The sequence below is a fragment of the Pongo pygmaeus genome, chromosome 23 (genome assembly GCF_028885625.2).
Source record: "Pongo pygmaeus isolate AG05252 chromosome 23, NHGRI_mPonPyg2-v2.0_pri, whole genome shotgun sequence".
NCBI lineage: Eukaryota > Metazoa > Chordata > Mammalia > Primates > Hominidae > Pongo > Pongo pygmaeus.
Genome location: NC_085931.1, coordinates 51,470,119 through 51,488,721, shown reverse-complemented (window position 1 = coordinate 51,488,721; position 18,603 = coordinate 51,470,119). Strand labels below are relative to the sequence as shown.

Below are 18,603 nucleotides of genomic sequence, written 5' to 3'. Positions count from 1 at the left end.
TATAGTATAGTTTAATATTGGAAAAGGCTGTATCCTGAAACTTTTGAAATCCCCTAAATTAACAAATAGCACTATATAATTTACCCAATAAAAATATTTGGTAAAGTGTGTGTGTGTGTGTGTATGTGTATAGATATATGTGTAAATTTTAAGTGATCTCTTTAAGCCCTTAACAATTCTGTAAATATGGGACTTAATTACAGAACTATTCTGAATCGAACACTTGCTAAAGCAGTTTTTCAGATTGCTTATTTCTTTTATTCTGGTTAGTAGTAGGCACAACCATGGGGTTCAGGTCTATAGAATTTGATATTCCTATTTTCTTTCTTTTCTTTTTGCATTGTAATATAGTATCAAACAGTCCTTTCTTTAAACTATTAAAAATGTATGTGTTGTGTCAGGCAAGGTGGCTCACGCTTGTAATCCCAGCATTTTGAGAGGCCAGTGTAGGGCGATTGCTTGAGGCCGGGAGTTCGAGACCAGCTTGGGCAACATAGTGAGATCTCGTCTCTACAAAAAAGTGAAAAAATAGTCAGGTGTGATGGCACACGCCTATAGTCCTAGCTACTTGGGAGGATCGCTTGAGCCCAGGAGTTTAAGGTCGCAGTGAGCTATGATCATTCCATTGCACTCTAGCTTGGATGGCAGAGTAACATGCTGTAAAAAAAGTATGTGTTCTAAGAAACACCTTTTTTTTTCCCCCGGGATGGGTGTCACTCTTGCCCAGGCTGGAGTGCAGTGGCATGATCACAGCTCACTGCAGCCTCAACCTCCCTGGGGTCGAGGTGATCCTCTTACCTCAGCCTCAGGAGTAGCTGAGACTGCAGACGCACACCACCATGCCTAATTTTTGTGTGTTTTGTAGAGACGGGGTTTTGCCATGTTGCCCAGGATTGTCTTGAACTCCTGGGCTCTAGCGATCTGCCCACCTTGGCCTCCCCAACTGCTGGGGATTACAAGTGTTGAGCCATCGCACCTGGGTGAAACATTATTTTTAAAACTTTCTTGGCTGGGCACAGTGGCCCACACTTGTAATCCTAGCACTTTGGGAGGCCGGGGCGGGTGGACCTCGAACTCCTGACAAAGGGGCTACAGGCCCCATGCAAGTCCATAATCCAGTGGGGCAGTCAGATCTTAAAGGTCTGAAATGATCTCCTTTGATTCCATGTCTCACATCCAGGTCATGCTGATGCAGGAGGTGGGCTCCCATGGCCTTGAGCAGCTCTGCCTCTGTGGCTTTGGAGGGTACAGCTTCACCCCTGGCTGCTTTCATGGGCTGATGTTGAGTATCTACAGTTTTTCCAGGTGTATGGTGCAAGCTATAGGTGGATCTACCATTCTGGGGTCTGGAGGATGGTGGCCTTCTTCTCACAGCTCTACTAGGCAGTGCTCCAGTGAGGACTGTGTGTGGGTGCTCCGATCCCACATTTCCCTTCCATACTGCCCTAGTAGAGGTTCTCCATGAGGGCTGTACCCCTGCAGCAAACTTCTGCCTGGACATCCAGGTGTTGCCATACATCCTCTGAAATCTAGGTGGAGGTTCCCAAACCTCAATTCTAGACTTCTGTGCACCTGCAGGCTCAACACCACATGGGAGCTGCTGAGGTTTTGGGCTTGCACGCTTTGAAGCCACAGCCTGAGCTATACCTTGGCTCCTTTTATTCATGACTGGAGCTGAAGCAGCTGGGACTCAGGGCACCATGTCCTGAGGCTGCACAGAGCAGGAGGGCCCTGGGCCAATGAAACCATTTTTCCCTCCTATGCCTTTGAGGCGCTGCTGTGAAGGTCTTTGACATGCCCTGGAGACGTTTTCCCCATTGTCTTGGTGATTAACGTTAGACTCTTTGTTACTTATGCAAATTTCTGCAGGTGGCTTGAATTTCTCCCCAGAAAATGAGTTTTTCTTTTCTATTGCATCATCATGCTGCAGATTTTCTTAACTTTATGCTGTGCTTCCTCTTGAATGCTTTGCTGCTTAGAAATGTCCTCCGCCAGATACCCTAAATCATCTCTCTCAAGTTCAAAGTTCCACAGATCTCTAGAGAGGGGCAAAATGCCACCAGTCTCTTTGCTAAAGCATGGCAAGAATCACCTTTATTTCAGTTTCCAACAAGTTCCTCATCTTCATCTGAGACCATCTCAGCCTGTACTTCATTTGTCCATATCACTATCAGCATTTTGGTCAAAGACATTCAACAAGTCTCTAGGAAGTTCCAAACTTTCCCACAGTTTCCTGTCGTCTTCTGAGCCCTCTAAACTGTTCCTCTGCCTGTTACCCAGTTTCAAAGTTGCTTCCACATTTTCGGGTATCCTTACAGCAGCATCCCACTCTATCAGTACCAATTTACTATATTAGTCTGTTCTCACATTGCTATAAAGAACTGCCTGAGACTGGGTAGTTTATAAAGGAAAGAGATTTAATTGATTCCCAGTTCCACAGGGCTGGGGAGGCCTCAGGAACTTACAATCATGGTGGAAGGAGATGCAAACATGTCCTCCTTCACATGGTGGCAGGAAGGAGAATTGCAGAGCAAAAGAGGAAAAGCCCCTTATAAAACCATCAGATCTTGTGAGAACTCATGAGAATAGCACGGAGGTAACCGCCCCCATGATTCAGTTACCTGCCACCAAGTCCCTCCCATGATATGTGTGAATTATGGGAACGACAATTCAAGATGAGATTTGGGTGAGGATACCACCAAATCATATTATCATGGTACCATCTAAACTTTCCATTTTTTCTTCCATTTCCAGATTGCCATCACGAAAGCCAAAGTGGATTTCTCCAGCGTGGTGTGCCTGCCCCCTTCCGTCATTGCTGTGAATGGGCTGGACGGAGGAGGGGCCGGCGAAAATGATGATGAACCGGTGCTTGTGTCCCTATCTGCAGCACCCAGTCCCCAGAGTGAAGCTGTTGCCAATGAACTGCAGGAGCTCTCCTTGCAGCCCGAGCTGACCCTAGGCCTCCACCCTGGCAGGAATCCCAATTTGCCTCCACTTAGTGAGCGGAAGAATGGTGAGTAGATACAGAATTATTGCATTCCCTGATTTGAACCAGGATCTTCACGTTTATAATGTTACAGATTCTTACTTTATTTGATGTTCCGTGAAAGTTTCTTATAATCTTAACATTTCTTGTAAAATAGATAGCTGTAAGTTAAAGTGATCATTGTAAGTCCAACATTTCCTGCCTGGATTATTATAATTTCTTTCTAATTTCTCTGCTTCCCTCACCCCATTCCTTCCATAAATTCATTAATTCGGTGTATATATTCATTAATATCAATGTATTATAAACTATGCTAAAATTAGGGATTAAATGGTAAACAAGCCTCTGTCATTAGGAAACATACTCTATCGTATAGCCTTGTCAGAGTAATCTTTTAGGACTTCCTAGCTTATAACTTTTCAGTGATTGCCTTGTGGGATGAAACAAAAGCAGAATAAATGTCTTGCCGGGTGTAGTGACTTAGGCCTGTAATTCCAGCACTTTGGGAGGCCGAGGTGCACTGATCACGTCAGGTCAGGAGTTCGAGACCAGCCTGGCCAACATGGTGAAACCCTGTATGTGCTAAAACTACAAAAATTAGCTGGGCTTGGTGGCACGTGCTTGTAGACCCAGCTACTGGGGAGGCTGAGGTGGGAGGATCAATTGAACTCAGGAGGCGGAGGTTGCAGTGAGTCGAGATTGTGCCACAGCTCTCCAGCCTGGACGACAGAATGAGACTCTATCTCAAATAAACAAACAATAAATAAATAAGTGAATAAATTTCTTGGCATGTTTTATAAGGCTTTGCAGAATCTGGTCTCTTTCTTTTAACATCTTCTCTTATTCCCCTATTCCTAGTATTTGTTCCAGCCCATTGAACTGTGTTAAGTACTGTTTAAAAACCATGTACTCATACCTCAAACTTTTTTTATTCAAAAACTCTATAATTTGTTATGAAATATTTAAGATTTGAGAAAATGTATAAAGAGGCTGGGCGCGGTGACTCATGCCTTTGGGAGGCCGAGATGGGTGGATCTCCTGAGGTCGGGAGTTCGAGACCAGCCTGACCAGCATGGAGAAACCCCGTCATTACTAAAAATACAAAATTAGCCAGGCGTGGTGGCACATGCCTGTAATCCCAGCTACTAGGGAGGCTGAGGCAGGAGAATCGCTTGAACCTGGGAGGCAGAGGTTGTGGTGAGCCGAGATCGCGCCATTGCACTCCAGCCTGGGTAACAAGAGCAAAACTCCGTCTCAAAATAGAAAAAAGAAAAAAGAAAAAATGGATAAAGAACAATATAGAAAATTGTGTGTTCAAATACCACCCAATTTATGTACTTTGCGTAAATCTTCATTACCTCTGGAGGAAACTAGTAACTTGAATTTGGTATTTCATTGCCAAATATGTCTGTATTATTTTCCCATGTGAATATATTCTTAAGCAGTTTATAATGTTGTTTCTCATGTTTTAAACCTACATATGAGAGAAAATTATGTGTTCTTCAGTAATTTGTTTGTTGTTCAGTATTCATTTTCCTTGTAAGTTAAAGATATTCTGTATTTTCTTCTAATTCAAGCTGTTAATCCCCACTTATTGAACAGTTCTACTTTTTCCTACTGATCTTTAATGCCTGCTGTATTCTGTCTGTGCATGAGTTAGTTTTTAGGCTCTCTTTTCTTTGACTGGTCTCTCTGTCCATCTCTGTGTCACTACTACCTTATTTTAGTTATTGCCTAATAATTAGTCTTTCTGTCTGTTAGGACAGATATCTCCTTACCTTTTTCTTTTTCAAAGTTGTCTTGGCTATTACCCTTTTAATTTTCCATGATTTTAGAATTGGCTTATCAAGTTCTGCCAACAAAAAAACCCTTTGGGATTTTTACCTCCAATATTTTATTATGAAAAAATTTAAACGTAAAGTAGAAAAAAAAAAAAAGTAGGAAGAATTTTACAATGAATACCTGCATGCCCATCTCTTAGATTCTACCTATAACATTTTATAAAACTTGCTTTATAACACAGATATCTATCAATCTAATCTTTAAATTTAATTAATTTTTTTTTTTTTTGCAACAGAGTCTCACTCTGTTGCCCAGGCTGGAGTGCAGTCATGCGACCTTGGCTCACTGCAGGCTCCATCTCCCGGGTTCAAGCGATTCTCTTGCCTCAGCCACCCAAGTAGCTGGGATTACAGGCATGTGCCACCATGAATGGCTAATTTTTGTATTTTTAGTGACAGGGTTTCACCATGTTGACCAGGCTGGTCTCAAACTCCTGGCCTCAGGTGATCCGCCCTCCTCGGCCTCCCAAAGTGCTGGGATTATAGTCAAGAGCCACCACACCTAGCCCTCAATCTAATTTTTTTGATGTATCTTGAAGTAAATTGCAGACACCAGTACTCCTGTTATGGAAGTATAACATAAATATAAAATAACCCACAACTTGTAAGTGTTGTTATTATCACAAAGTGAGTACACCTGTTAGTAGCTACTGCTTAGTGAGGAAATACTAGTAGTCCAGAACTTTCCCCACCTTGTGCTTCTTCCCAATCAATGCTCCCTTCCCCCTGCTCAAAGGAAACTACCATCCTGATTTTCAACACTATGGTTAGTTTTTAAACCTTATAAAAATGGAGTCATACAGTGTGTATTCTGTTGATGGTTTCTTTTTGTTTTTGAAATTTGTTTATGTTGAATTGTGTGTGGCTAGAGTTTATTTTCATTGCTGTATAATCAATTCATTGTATGAATAAAATACAATTTATTTTTCCATTTTACTGTTCATGGATGTTTAGGTTGTTTCACTTTGGGGCTATTATGAATTATGCCGCTATGGAATTCTTGTATGTGTCTTTTGGTGTACTTGCTGGGATTTTTATTTGAAATACGTTGTTTATAGGTAAGTAGGGGGAATGTAATCCCAGCATGTTGGGAGGCTGACATTTGAGGATTGCTTGAGCCCAGGAGTTTGAGATTATAGTGAGCTATGATTGCACCACTACACTCCAGCCTGGGAGACATAGCGAGACCCTGTCTCTTAAAAAAAACAAACAAACAAAAACGGTGGGTGGGAAAATACACATTTTCAAATATTGAGTCTTCCTATCCATTACTTTGTTTTATCTCTTCAATTAAATAGGTTTCTTTAATGTCTTACAGAGTTTTGTGAATGTCTCCAGAAAAGTCATACAAATATTTATTAGTTTTGTTCGTGGATATCTTTTTTTTTTTTTTTTTTGTAGATGTAAGTGGTATATATATATTTTTGAGACAGAGTCTCGCTCTGTTGCCAGGCTGGAGTGCAGTGGCGCGATCTTGACTCACTGCAACCTCCGCCTCCCGGGTTCAAGTAATTCTCCTGCCTCAGACTCCCGAGTAGCTGGGACTACAGGTGCACAACACCACGCCCAGGTAATTTTTGTATTTTTAGTAGAGATGGGGTTTCACCATGTTGGCCAGGATGGTCTCTTGATGATCTCTTGACCTCGTGATCTGCCCGCCTCAGCCTCCCAAAGTGCTGGGATTACAGGTGTGAGCCACCAGGCCCGGCCTTAAATGGTATATTTTTATACAATATTTTCTGTCCCATGCTGGTGTAAATAAATGTCAAGGCTTTTCAAAACCCCTATTTCTTTTCTACGTCTATGTCCTCCATTTGGGATACCCTTTCTCTCTCTCACTCTTCTTGAAGCCTTTCCTAACTCATATTTAGTGTTAGATGCCCCTCTTTTGGTTTTCCCAGTTCCCTATTTTTTTTTTTTTTTTTTTTTTGAGACGGAGTCTTGCTCTGTCACCCAGGCTGGAGTTCTGTGGCGTGATCTCGGCTCATGGCAACCTCTGCCTCCCTGGTTCAAGTGATTCTTGTGCCTCAGCCTCCTGAGTAGCTGGGATTACAGACATGCGCCACCATGCCAGGATAATTTTTATATTTTTAGTAGAGAGGGGATTTCACCATGTTGGCCAGGCAGGTCTCGAACTCCTGACCTCAAGTGATCCCCTCTGCCCCTGGCCTCAGCCTCCCACAGTGCTGAGATTACAGGCGTGAGCCACTGTGCCCCTGTTGCCTTTTATCAACCTACTTCATCACCCTATATTGTAAATGGAATTCTTTACTCAGCAATGAGTGAGCCTTTGAAAACTGAAATCAGACACTGCTACCCTACTCTCAAAACTCTTCAATGCTTTTCTGTGAGGCTTATGATGAAATCATAGTACTTATGATGTGGCCTTGGTATTCTCTCTGACATCATTTCTTTTTTTTTTTTTTTTTTTTTGGGAGACAGTCTCACCCTGTCACCCAGGCTGGAATGTAGTGGTATGATCTCAGCTCACGGCAACCTCTGCCTCAGGGTTCAAGTGATTCTCGTTCCTGAGCTACCGAGTAGCTGGGATTACAGGCGTACGCCACCGTGCCAGGCTGATTTTTAAATTATTTTTATTAGAGATGGGGTTTCACCATACTGGCCAGGCTGGTCTTGAACTCCTAACCTCAAGTTATTCGCCCACCTTGTCCTCCAAAATGCTGAGATTACAGACGTGAGCCACCATGCCCAGCCTCTCTCTCACATCATTTCTTACCCTTATCCCTTAGCTCCCAGCCACACTGACTTCTTGCTGTTTCTTGAACACATTAAACCTATTCCTATCCCAGGGCCTTGTACTTGCTGTGCCTTCTTTGAAGTTCCTGCACAAATGTCATTTCCTCAGGGAGGCCTTCCCTGCCTGTCTTCTCTAAAATAGCACCTCCTGTTACTCTTGATCCTGCTTTTTCTTCAAAGCCCTTATTATTATCTGTCATTGTGTGTGTGTATGTGTGTGTTTGTGTTTATTGTCTATTTTCTCCCCTTTAATAGTTATTTTCTGAGGGCAGAAACTTTATTTTGTTCACTGGCATATACCCAACTCCTGGATCATAATAGGCACTCAATAAATATTTATTATTTTATTTTATTTTATATATATTTTTTGAGATGCAGTCTCGCTGTGTCGCCCAGGCTGGAGTGCAGTGACGCAATCTCGGCTCACTGCAAGCTCTGCCTCCTGGGTTCACACCATTCTCCTGCCTCAGCCTCCTGAGTAGCTGGGACTACAGGCGCCTACCACCACGCCAGGCTAATTTTTTGTATTTTTAGTAAAAACGGGGTTTCACGGTGTTAGCCAGGATGGTCTCGATCTCCTGACCTCGTGATCCTCCCGCCTCGGCCTCCCAAAGTGCTGGGATTACAGGCGTGATCCACCGCACCCGGCAATAAATATTTATTGAATGAATCAATGAATGGTTTACATGTTTGTTCCACTACAGGTAAGAACTCTGTTTTCTCAGTGGAGTTAGGGGGCAGCTGTTGCTGTTGGACCCAAGGTGTTTGTGTATCTTCAGCCTTTTTCTCTGAAGTGTTTTCATTTAGCATATAAATTAACTGAAATCTTTCCCAGCAACTCTAACTTTCCCTTAGTATTTAAGCTCCTGAAAGAATAGTTTACAGTCATTGTCTCTACTTTCTCATATCCCAGAGACTCGACTGCTTTATGGCTTCTGTCACTACCTATCTTCAGAAACTGCCATTGCCACAGTAATTTGTGTTCTTTTTGTTGCAGATCAAATAAGCCCTCTTTAGTCTTTATCCTACTTGACCTCCTTGCATCATTTGACGTGGTTGGCTTCTCCCTCAGACTTGAAACTTTTCCTCCACGGATATCTATGACTTACCCTTTTCCGGCTTTTTAAACTCTACGTTTCCAGCCACTCCCTTTGCCATTCAGAGCTTTTGCTGTCTTTCTCTGCCTACCTCTTAAATTTTGTTACTCTCCAGCATTGAGCTCTGGAGGAAAGAGGCTGGTAAGAAGATTGTGATATTTTACAGTAGGTTTTTGCATGGTCATTTGTTTGGGAGGTAATGATAGGAGCAGAAATGGAAAATCTTTGAGAAGATTGTGAAATTGGAAAGTGTGGAGTTCTAGAACAGAATAAATTCTAGAGTTAGAGGAGGTGCTTTTTCATGAATGGATGTACTGTGTTGAGAGAGTGGAGTGAGAAATGTACTTCTTTGAGCTGTTTCACATAGAAGCATGTATTATATAGAAATTCAGTGGTGGCTGGGTGCGGCGGCTCACGCCTGTAATACCAGCACTTTGGGAGGCCGAGGTGGTGGATCACTTGAGGTCAGGAGCTCAAGACCAGCCTGGCCAACATGGTGAAACCCCTTCTCTACTGAAAAATTAGCTGGGCGTGGTGGCGGGTGCCTGTAATCCCAGCTACTTGGGAGGCTGAGGCAGGAGAATCGCTTGAACTGGGGAGAGGGAGGTTGCAGTGAACTGAGATCACACCACTGCACTCCAGCCTGGGTGACAAGAGCAAGACTCCATCTCAAAAAAAGAAAAAAATGGCCGGGCGCGGTGGCTCACGCCTGTAATCCCAGCACTTTGGAAGGCCAAGGCGGGTGGATCGCCTGAGGTCAGGAGTTTGAGACCAGCCTGGCCAACATGGTGAATCCCCGTCTCTAATAAAAATACAAAGATTAGCCAGGCATGGTGGCAAGTGCCTGTAATCCCAGCTCCTTGGGAGGCTGAGGCGGGAGAATTGCTTGAACCCAAGAGGTGGATTGCAGTGAGCCAGGAGATAGTGACACTGCACTCCAGCCTGGGGAACAAGAGCAAGACTTCGTCTCAAAAAAAAAAAAAAAAAAAAAAAAGAAATTCAGTGGGTTAGCAGAGGTCCCTGTGGGGCAGTAGGCAGTCAAGGTCCTGACACCTTCATTTCCTAAACAGAAGAACTTGGAGCCTTAAAAAGAGGAGGTGCCTTTGGTTAACCCAATCTTTACTGGCCTAATTGTAAAACGTTGATAAAAACTTTCAAGGTATATTATAAAATGTTACTCCTCTGTCTTCTAAGCTGAGAACTTAGGTCTAAAAGATAAAGTTGATCTGCTTGTGGATCCTATCTAGCCAGGGCTTGGAGAAGCCTGGAAACATCTGTCTAATGAACTAAGTCCTTAGGCTTCAGCTCAAGGAGTTCTGGCATCCATTGAATCAGTATATCATAATGGAAAGTGATTTCTTTTACCAATTATTTTATATATATATATATAATATTATATATAATATATAATACTAATGGAAAGTGATTTCTTTTACCAATTATATATTTACCAGTTATTTTATATATATATACCAATGATTTTATATATATATAAAATTGGTAAAATAAATCACTTTCCGTTATTTTATGTATATATATATATATATTTTTTTTTTTTCGAGACAGTGTCGTGCTCTGTTGCCTAGGCTGGAGGATGGTGCTCACTGCGGCCTTGATCTCCTGGGCTCAAATATTCCTCCTGCCTCATCCTCCTGAGTAGTTGGGACTACAGGAGTGTGCCACCATGTCTGGCTCAGTTTTTATATTTTGTATAGACAGAGTCTTGCTATGTAGCCCATGCTGGCCCTGGCCTGTATTTCCTCTTTTGTGAAGTGGCAAGTTAAGTCTTTTGCCTGCTCTTTCTATTGTATTGGTTTTTTCTTTGATAAGAGTTGTTTAAATATCTGGAATACTAGTTTGTTGTTGCTTAAATGTATTGCAGACATCTTCTCCCACTTTGGGGTTTGTCTTTTTCTTTCTCTTTATCCTGTCTTTGGATTAAGAATCTCTAAATTTAGCTGGGCGTAGTGTCTCATGCCTATAATCCCAGTGCTTTGGGAGGCCAAGGCGGGAGGATGGCTTGAGGCCAGGAGTTGAAGACCAACCTAGGCAACATAGCAAGACCCCCCTCTCAAAAAAATGAGCCGGGCATGGTGGCTCATGCCTGTAGTCCCACCTACTCAGGAGGCTGAGGCAGAAGGATCGCTTGAGCCCAGGAATTCAAGGTTACAATGAACTATAATCATGCCAGTGTACTCTAGCCTGAGTGACAGAGCAAGACCCCATCTCAAAACAAACAAAACACAAAAAGAGTTTCTAAATTTAATGTAATTTATATGAGTCTTTTATAGTCTGTGAGTTTTGTGTCTTGTGTTTCTGGAAATAATTTTTCATGGGGGAATAAGGTAAGACACAAGTTAATTTTTTTTCAAGTGGATTCCGTTTATTGAAAATACTCTTCTTTCCCCACTAATCAACGGAGCTACGTCTTTCATATATCAAGGACTTAGCTATGTGGGTATGTTTCTGAGCTTGCTATTTGGTTCCATTGGGCTATTTGTGTATTCCTGCCTTCACAGTTTTAATTATAACTGTAATAAGCCCTGTTGTATGGGAGAAGTAAGTCCTCCCACCTCGTTCTTGTTCGAGAGTTTCATTCTTGTCTGTTCTTGGTCCTTTGCATTTCCATATAAAATTACTCTGGGATTTTGATTGGAATTGCATTGCATCTATGAACCAACTTAGGAAGAACTGATATTTTTAGAATATTATACTGTAAATACGTATTTTCCACATTTATTTAGATCTTTTGTAAGGTCTCCCAATGGGTTTTTAAAATTTTTCTCTGTGATGATCTTACACATCTTTAGTTAGATTTGTTTTTAGACACTTTGTGTGTTTTAATGAGATTGTAAATGTTACCTTTTACAAAAATTTTATTTTCTAAATGTTGTTGCTGATCTCAGATATTGTTCTGAGAGATGTAAAGGTGCAGTTCTATGTGTGTCTGTAATCTGAGGTGCTGGATAGGATTGGAAGAGCTATGTAAAGAAAAGTAAGCGCGAAAATGGGAGTGAAAAGGGCCTTTCCTCTTTCACAGTGGTTTTTCTCCTCCTTTATGTAAGATTTAAGAAGTACCAGTTTGTTTTCACATGTGCAGCTGTGGAATAAAGGACAGATCATGTATTTTATTCTGTAAGGGTACGAACTGTATCCTTTCATGCCACAATGTTGCACAAGAGGTTCTAATTAATTGCTGGGAGAAGTAAAAATTTTGAGTGGACAGTTTCTGATCCAAATTACAGTATTTCTTGGGGAAAGGAAAGAGATTTGTTAATTATATTCCTCAGAAAGCCTGGTTTTCAAGGATTTTCTAGATTAGGTCGCCCAGTTGAAAATCCTCCAATCTTAGGCATGTCAATTGATTAAATGATTCTGTTTATAATGTGACTTAGAGAATTTCATAACCTACTTCATTCCAGGGCTTAGAGATAATCAATTTCTCATTCTTACTTATTCATCACGTTATGCTAGGCCCCTGGAGAATAGATACCAGATAGAGTTCCTGCTCCAACACAAAACAAAACAAAAGCAAAAGCCCAAATTCTAATGGATCTCATCTCCCAGAGAAAATCACTGTTGGTATATGGTTTATATCCCTCTAGTGTTCTTGCAAATGTGTGTTTTTAAAATAACTGAGCTAATGCTACAGACCCAATTCTGTGTCCTGCTTTTCTCATATTACTGAAATATTTTTATAAGTAGCCTTTTTTAATGGGGTGCATAACATTCTGTTCTGTGCCATCATTTATTTACTTTCTCCTTAGTTGGACAATTGAATCATTTTCTGTTTTTCACACTTACATTAATATTTGGATAAATATCTTTTAAAATGTTTTTTGCATTTCAGATTATTTCCTTAGAAGTGGAAATAATGGCTTAAATAATTTGACCATTTTAATGTTGGAAAAATTATTCTGTGATTATTAAGATCTTAGCACTGGGTGCTAAGTATTGGAGAGAGAGTAATGAACAAGACAGATAAAGTTCTTATTGTCATGGAACTTCTATAGTTCCATGAAAGAAAAAGACTCAACAAAGAGTTAGATGAGCTAATTCATAGTTACAAACTTTAGTAATTGCTTTTTAAAAAAACAAAAACACAAGATATTATAACAGAATAACAGATCTAATAGTCAGGGTTTTAATGTAGGGAAGGCTTCTTTGAGGAAGAGACATTTAAGCAGAGATCCAAAGCATAAGTAGTGGTTTAACAAATGAAAAGTAATAGCGTGTGTGAAGACAGGGGTAGCGGGTGGGAGGAGAAATCAGGAGGAGGAGGAGGCAGAGGTTATTGGGGAAAATTGTCACAAAGGAACTGGAAGAGTACCAGTATATCAGTGGAGGGAGTTTGGGAGGAAGTGATGTGAAATGAGTACTTTATTTCAGACATAAAGTATGAATGAGCCATGATCGTGCCGCTGCACTGCAGCCTGGGCAACAGAGTGAGACCCTGTCTTAAAATAAATAAATAAAAATCTTTAAAAAGTGAGCTTAAAATATAGCCGTCACCTAGGCTGGGTGCGGTGGCTCACGCCTGTAATCCCGGTGCTTTGGGAGGCCGAGGCAGGCTGATTATGAGGTCAGGAGTTCGAGACCATCCTGGCCAACATGGTGAAACCCTTTTTCTACTAAAAATAACAAAAATTTAGCTGGGCATGATGGCAGGCGCCTGTAATCCCAGCTACTTGGGAGGTTGAGGCAGGAGAATCGCTTGAACCCGGGAGGCAGAGATTACAGTGAGCCGAGACCGCGCCACTGCACTCCAGCCTGGGCAACAGAGCAAGACTCTGTCTCAACAAACAAACAAAAATATATATATATACACACACACACAGCCATCATCTATCCTGGGTCTAAGGAATAATATACCTGTGGTAATGTGTGATCCCAGGTTTGCAGGTCTTGACTCAGTACTTCATCAGCAGTAGGTTGTGGTCACAGGAAATGGAAGCTGCCTCAGGACCTGTAGCAACTTGCCTGCATGCTGGGTTATGTTATCTTTTGAGTGGTGCCCAATACTAGGTGTCTAGGGGAAAGTCTTAACTGGTTGGAGCCCATGACATTTGGGTATGATGACTAGATTTTTTGTAGAGCTAAGCCTTAACAAACTCATGCGTACACTTGCGAGAACTCAAATCAGAAATGGGCACAGGAACTGGATTACATTTCTGTGCTCTGAAATCCCACAGAGTTCATAAAAATACATTTGTTGCTTTTGTGTATACATGTGTAAATTACATTTTATTATGGAAATTGATATTAGTGAAATTGACAGCTTTCTATGGTTAAAGATTATCCTGTAGGTGAGCCAAGGTTCTCTGTTTTTCTGATTTCTCTTATTCATTCCCTATAATTTCAGCATTTTCGTTCTCATTAAGACTTAATATTCCTGAGGGTATTATTGTGAATGTCTTTGTTTATGTTAACTCCATACTTCAATACTTCATGTAGTTTTCTAAGTAATAACACCTTCAGTATGTGTTCTAATGAAAATTTTAGCAGAGCACCTGCCCTTTCTGGGTAGGTAATTATTTTTTTTGTTATGAACTTTTCCTATGCCATTTGAATTTCTGTGATAGATAAGGGCTTTTCATTCCACTTGGCACACATTTATGAATGCTGTCATGTATGTCAGACACTGAGCAAAATTTGAGAATGCAGGGGAATTTTTTGTTTGTATGTTTTTGGTTTTTTTTTTTTTTTTTTTTTTGAGACAGAGTCTCACTCTGTCACCCAGGCTGGAGTGTAGTGGCACCATCTCAGCTCACTGCAACCTTAACCTCACGCATTCAAGCAATTCTGCCTCAGCCTCCCAAGTAGCTGGGATTACAGGCATATGCCACCATGCCCGGCTAATTTTTGTATTTATAGTAGGGATGGGGTTTCACCATGTTGGGCAGGTTGGTCTCGAACCCCTGATCCACCCACCTCAGCCTCTCAAAGTGCTGGAATTACAGGTTTGAGCCACCGCGCTGCCTGGCTAGAATTAAGCCACGCGGTAAAGAACAGTAATGGAGGCAGGCACAGGTGCTGGGGGAACCTAAAGGAGGGGTAGTTAGCATATCCATGGAGGCTGTGAGAAAGGTGGGGAGAGTTCCAGGGATCAGACAAGGCTTTATGGAGAAGGCAGCACCTTAAACTGAATTTTCAAAGAGAAATAACAATCAGTTGGTAACAAGGATGGTTTTTAGTAGAAACAAGGCCAAAGAGAAGGAGCACAGTGCTCAAGTACACACTACCACCTGTGAAATACTCCTGTCAAAAACTTTAACCTGGGCTGGGTGCGGTGGCTCACATCTGTAATCCTACCACTTTGGGAGGCTGAGGCGGGAGGATTGCCTGAGCCCAGGATTTCAAGAGCAGCCTGGGCAACATGATGACACACCCCATCTCTATAGGAATTTAAATATTAGCTGAGTATGGTGGCATGTACCTGCAGCCCCAGCTACTTGGGAGGCTGAGATGGGGGGATCGTTTGAGCCTGGGAGGTCGAGGCTGCAGTGAGCTGAGATCACTCCACTGCACTCTAGTCTGGGCAACAGAGTGAGACCCTGTCTGGGAAAAAAAAAAAAGAAGTGATAACTGTGAAAATTTGAACACCGATTGTTTAACTGATATTAAGGAATTTATAAAATTTAAGTGTGAAAATATTATAGTTACGTTAAGAAAATAGTTGTTGTCGGCTGGGCGTGGTGGCTCGTGCCTGTAATCCCAGCACTTTGGGAGGCCAAGGCAGGCGGATCACGAGGTCAAGAGATTGAGACCATCCTGGCCAACATGGTGAAAACCCCGTCTCTATTAAAAATACAAAAATTAGCCAGGCGTGGTGGTATGCGCCTGTAATCCCAGCTACTCGGGAGGCTGAGGCAGGAGAATCGCTTGAACCTGGGAGGCGGAGGTTGTAGTGAGCAGAGATCGTGCCACTGCACTCCAGCCTGGCTACAGAGAAAGACTGTCTCAAACAAAAATACAAAAATTAGCCGGGCATGGTGGTGGGCGCCCGTAGTCCAGCTACTTGGGAGGCTAAGGCAGGAGAATCGCTTGAACCCAGGAGGCGGAGGTTGCAGTGAGCTGAGATTGTGCCACTGCACTCCGGCCTGCGCGACAGAGCAAGATTCTGTCTCAAAATCGAAAAAGAAAACAATTGTTAATAACTGCCAAAACTGTTAAACAATTTAAAGCTAGGCTGGGTGCGGTGGCTTATGCCTGGATTCCCAACACGTTGGGAGGCCAAGGCTGGTGGATCACTTGAGGCCAGGAGTTCAAGACCAGCCTGGGCCAACACGGTGAAACCTCATCTCAACTAAAAATATATATGAAAATTAGCCAGGTGTGGTGGTGGGCGACTGTTATCCCAGCTACTTGGGAGGCTGAGGTATGAGAATCACTTGAACCTGGGAGGCGGAGGTTGCAGTGAGCCGAGATTGTGCCACACTGCACTCCAGCCTGAGTGGCAGAGTGAGACTTTGTCTCAAAAAAAAAAAAAAAAAAATGTATCCTGCAGTATAATGTCCCTTTAGAGTGAATTAATAGAGACTGTAGATCATATCAAATTTGTGTTGATTAGCTAGTTAGGATTAGAAGCAAAGCTTTTGTTCTATTGGAAATTAAGATCATTATCTCTCATTTCCTTGGTGCTGTTAACTTGAAGTCATCTTCATTTGTGCAGAGCCCTTGTTAAAGTTTACTTTAGTTCTTTTTCTATGAAGTGTTACTAATTTGCACAAAAAATAATGGAACTGAAGCTTTCACAGGGGTTCAGACTTTTAGAACTGTGAAATTTGTTTTAAAGTCTGTTTTCACAATGAATGTTGCTGTGCTAATACTCTTGAGAGTAAATGCAAAATCTTAGCAATTGGGAAAGATTACATTGCTTCTTGTTTAATTTTTTAAAGATTACTGTTTAAAAAATTGTTTTTCTTTTATTTAGCTCTTTTTACCTCAAAGTGCCAATGAGATAGTGGGTGTGGAATTGCTAAGAAAAAGTCAAATCAACTGAGATGTTATGTTTATTTGTTGTTCCTATCGCATGACTCTCAATATCTCCTGTGGTGCTGGAGTATTGACACTGTGGCATTACATGCTCTCTTCTATGGCGAACAGTTTTGTCAGGAGGGAGACAGCCAGCCCTCTGCCCTTCCTACCGTCTTCTGTGCAGGAATCTTAAAGTTTATATTTATTTTTCTGTAAATACCGAACTGTGAAAACTTGTTTCATTTGAAAACCCTCATTACTAGAGAGACAAAGTAAATTTAACAAAGACCAGGTGTGGTGGTTCAAGCCTGTAATCCCAACACTTTGGGTAGCTGAGGCAGGGGGATCGCTTGAGCTTAGGAATTCAAGACCAGCCTGGGCAACATGGTGAAACCCCATCTTTACTAAAAATACAAAAGTTAGCTGGGTGTGGTGGCATGTGCCTGTAGTCCCAGCTACTTGGGAGGCTGAGGTAGGAGGATTGCTTGAACTTGGGAGGTTGAGGCTGCAGTGAGCTGAGATCATGCCATTGTACTTAGTCTGGGGGACAGAGTGAGACCTAGTCTCAGGAAAAAAAAAAAAAAAAAAAAGAAAAGAAAAAACCTCTCACACAGCAAATTATACAGCCCACATAAGGACCAAGGAATGACTCAATCTTCTCAACCTTTTAGGGATGCTTTTCCCTTAGTTGCTAACCTTTGACCAGACTGTCATGTAGACTCAAAGTTGAAATTTACCCGTTTTTCGTAAGTCAGTTTGAGAATTTGGTTGCCAGAAGGGGCCAGTGAGATGCTTCTGCTTTCCCAGAGCAGCATTTAGCCCACACTGGCTGCTACTCATTGCCTGTTGAGTCATTCCCACAGTTCTATATAGAGCTTTTCTGGCTTTTCTTTTAAACATGATGTTCTTGGAGTGAGAAAGGAAGGAAGTTTTTCTCTCTTGTACTGAGTCTCCCTCACCCCAAATCTGCATTGCTTCTCTTTACTAATAACAAAATATAGCCTTCAGTCATTCTGAGACTATTTTTTCTCTTAAGGTCTCCTAGTGCTTTTATTTACCATTTGTTTACTATGTAAGCATTAAGGTATTCGCTGGGCTATTGGCAGCAGCCAGCTTTCACATACAGGCTGATAGTTAACCAGAAAGATTGAAGAATTCTAGATAAACACACCAAACATGGATTCTTAGTTTCCAACTTTTAAAAAGTCAATCAGATAGACTGAAAGTAATCTTAATATCATTGTTATGAATATCAGTTAATGAAAGGTGCTGTGGGGAGTGGTGGCTCATGCCTGTAATCCCAGCACTTTGTGAGGCTAAGGTGGGCAGATCGCTTGAGGTGGGAGGAGCGCTTGAGCCTGGGAGGTCGAGATTGCAGTGAGCCATGTTTGCACCACTGCATTCCAGTCTGGGCAACCGAGTGAGACCCTGTCTCAAACATACAGAAAAAGTAAATAAAATCAAATAACATCAGTATGCTGTCTATTCACAGACCATATGTCTAATATAGGCACAAATAAGAGGCTCTTTTAGGGGACTGACAGATCTGAAAGACAGATTACAGCTCCGGAATGTATTCAGATGACTTTTTGAAACAGATATTTTAATTGGAGTGGGGGTGGAGAAATAGTTGAGCTTCTGTAGTTAAATGTTCAACTTCCTTAGCCTGTTATCTATAAATACCACAGATAAAAAAAGCCGTTGGAATTCTTTTTCAGAAAATTTATGCAGCTTACATTTTGTATATATGTGTTTATATGTGTTTAATCTTCTTCCCCACCTCTCATCAATGGGTCAGTAATTGGACTGCTTCTTTCATGAGCTTGAGTTGTTTGGATTGTGTTTAATCTGTTCCACTAAACTGCATTAACAGCAGTCTCTTACAATAGGATTTTGAACAAAACCTCGTCTTCTCTTCTTATAAAGAGAGGAAAAAAGCAGT

At 41.7% G+C, this 18,603-nt stretch overlaps 1 protein-coding gene across 1 annotated transcript in view; it reads left to right on the top strand.

The window, feature by feature from the left end:
* Positions 1-2,886: 2,886 nt before the first annotated feature.
* MRTFA (myocardin related transcription factor A) overlaps positions 2,887-18,603 on the top strand; it is a 137,624-nt gene continuing 121,907 nt past the window's right edge. The window contains exon 1 of the mRNA XM_054469573.1: positions 2,887-3,016. The gene's annotated coding sequence lies outside the window, so the exon portion shown is untranslated. The remainder of the gene's footprint in view (positions 3,017-18,603) is intronic.